The 2,611-nt window shown below is 51.4% G+C and overlaps 1 non-coding gene across 1 annotated transcript; it reads left to right on the forward strand.

The window, feature by feature from the left end:
* Nucleotides 1-2,510: 2,510 nt before the first annotated feature.
* On the forward strand, nt 2,511-2,582 carry BO66DRAFT_t171. The gene has a single exon. It is a non-coding gene; the product is annotated as a tRNA-Thr (tRNA).
* Nucleotides 2,583-2,611: the final 29 nt, after the last annotated feature.

The raw sequence follows: 2,611 nt of genomic DNA on the forward strand, positions 1-2,611 counted from the left end.
AAAAAAAAAAAAAAACCAAAAGAGAGAGAGAGAGAGCCCATAATCTTACTCAGTAACTGTAACTACTAACTTCCTCATCGGTCTTAGAATGCGAGGAACCGTAAACGAAGCCAACAAACCAGAGCAATGATTGACGACCTAAAAACTTGGCAACTCGGCAGCCCATCTGGAGCCCGCCTGGCGCCCGCTAATGTTTCACCTTGGACCAAATCCCCCCAACTGGAAAGCGGAGATTGAGTGATCGAGACGAGACGCCTGTCCACTTTTGCCCCCCCGGCGAGATTGTCTCAGCACACGGGCGTGGAAATGAGTTGATCACTTTCTGCCTTTCGTTGTTTCCCCTTGGTTGCTTTGACGATGATGGAGACCATGATGGGGACGACGATGGGGTCGAGTCTAGAACTTTAGAACCTGGCAAAGAAGAAAGAGCGAAGTGAGAAGGGGGAAAAACGCCAGTGCCTAGTTATGGAGTCAGCGTCCCGTTTGTTCGGTCCGGCCGGTGAATCGTGCCATCCATGCCCCCCCTCATCCTCCTCCCCGAAGTCGGGGTCGGTCATCTCACCCGTGGTTCCAGGCTCACTGACACTCTTACCCATCTTTCGACTCGGCTCTGGATGCCAGAGAGACGTCCCGAAATGTTGGTCCAGATGACATGAAAGAGTATGGAAAGTTGTCAGAATTTTTCTCCGACAGCACTTCTGTGCACACGACCCATGGAACGTTCTAAACATTTTGACTGATGCCCTAAAACCACTTGCGAGTGGCATGGCCCTTGAAACATCAGGGCGCATCCGCCAACATTGTAGGTTTGTGTACCGGCACTGCCACCAGGTTATGGCGCACACGTGTGTGTCAGGGGATGCTTCAGAATTCCGCCTGCTGGGCAACAAGGTTCAGTGCAGTGGATGTCGAACCCTGAACCGGTCGGTTGTGTTACTTCAAAATATGTCATCATCGACCGGACAGTTTGGCGTCGCGTTCTGTCTGGCGCGACATGTCGAGTATCACTTTCGACGCAGGGAAACGGCAGAGTGCATCGAGCGTCAATCCAGCCGATCGCATAATGGTGACAGCTTCTTGGCTTATCCAGTATCTAGATGACAGGATGGTCCAAGAGGATTGACATCTTGGCCCACGGCACCTCGAAAGTGTAAGTCTTTGGGAAACCTTTCTTGGCCCGTTTTAGGCGACAGGCTCTGCCGTGAGGCATGCCCATTCAATCCCTATGCACATTCGTGATGATTTGTATCTGAGTGAACTTAACTCACCAATCATCCTCTGGGGTCTGGTGTTGGGTGTGGTATCTTACCTACGTCGAAAGTTGACCTTCTCCCCTGCTCCTGTATAGGCCAAGGAATCCACGTCCCTCGCGCTGCTTGGGGCTCTAGGTCTTTTGGTGGTTCTCCGATTCCATGCGGTCTCACAGACTGGTTATGCACTCACTTGACATGTCGAGAGGGATAGGTTTCGGTTTGATGGTGATATAGCCGCATTGGACGTGGACGGAGATTATGATCGCCGTCCGCATCCAATGCCTCCTCTATACTCACACCGGTCTCGACCTTCATGGAGACCTAGACCGCCATCATCTGCGAAGGTCTCGCGCACATCCAACGATGTCTGACACTCTGAGTCAATTGACAGTGACCCTCACATCTGGCCCGGCCCTTGCTTCCGCCGAGGGGGTTTACTTCTGCAGCAACAACACCACCATCGTTGGCGGGGAGATTATCCCCCTCTGTTTTCCTTTGGGGTCAATATCAACCCGCTCCTGGTCTAGGCTCCCCGGCGTATAGTAACTTACCTTATCCTTCACCATTCGGTGATATCAAGGCTGCAGGCTTTTCGATCTTGGGGTTCCGCCCATATTTCGAGAAAGTCTTGGCTTGTAGGGAATAGAGTGGCATCGGCCGAGCTAGTGACTGTTAGCGACCAGCTGCAGTATTTACTGGGCCGGTAGGCGGGAGGCACCTTGGGTGATCGATGGCCGTCTCAGATCTGACTGGGGGGTGGACGATGAGATCTATCTACCGTACTCCGTACATTGTGGATGTTGCAGCCTTGCAGGGTTGGCTGCAGTCCATTGCGGGGTTGCGATTGCAGACAACCCGGTATGAACAATACCTATCTCATGATAGTCGATGAGATATCGCGATATATTATAGGCAACTCGGTGGGCTGAGTGTGTTTCAACAGCAAATTTAACCAGTCTACCTGTGGTAGACGACCGGGGACTGTCCCGACTCGGTTGCATATATATTGCAGGCCACCATACATCTCGATGCCCTTTCATCACCAAGCATGCTCCGAAGACAAAGAACACACAATACCCAAAGCCAAGTATATCAACTTACGTACACAAATAAACTAGGAATATAGACGAACAAAACCAGAACCCACCCAAAATCCCACAAGATAGCACCCAAACCATCACCCCCTATCCCCTCCCAGACTCGCCTTTTTGTCATCCAGATAATATTTTATGCAAGTCGCCACTCATACCAACTGAAGCATTTGTGGCTCAGTGGTAGAGCGTCGCACTCGTAATGCGAAGGCCGTGGGTTCGATCCCCATCAGATGCAACCCTTCAGTTTCTTGTTTTTGTCCTTGC

The sequence above is a fragment of the Aspergillus aculeatinus genome (genome assembly GCF_003184765.1).
Source record: "Aspergillus aculeatinus CBS 121060 unplaced genomic scaffold BO66scaffold_27, whole genome shotgun sequence".
Taxonomy (NCBI): domain Eukaryota; kingdom Fungi; phylum Ascomycota; class Eurotiomycetes; order Eurotiales; family Aspergillaceae; genus Aspergillus; species Aspergillus aculeatinus.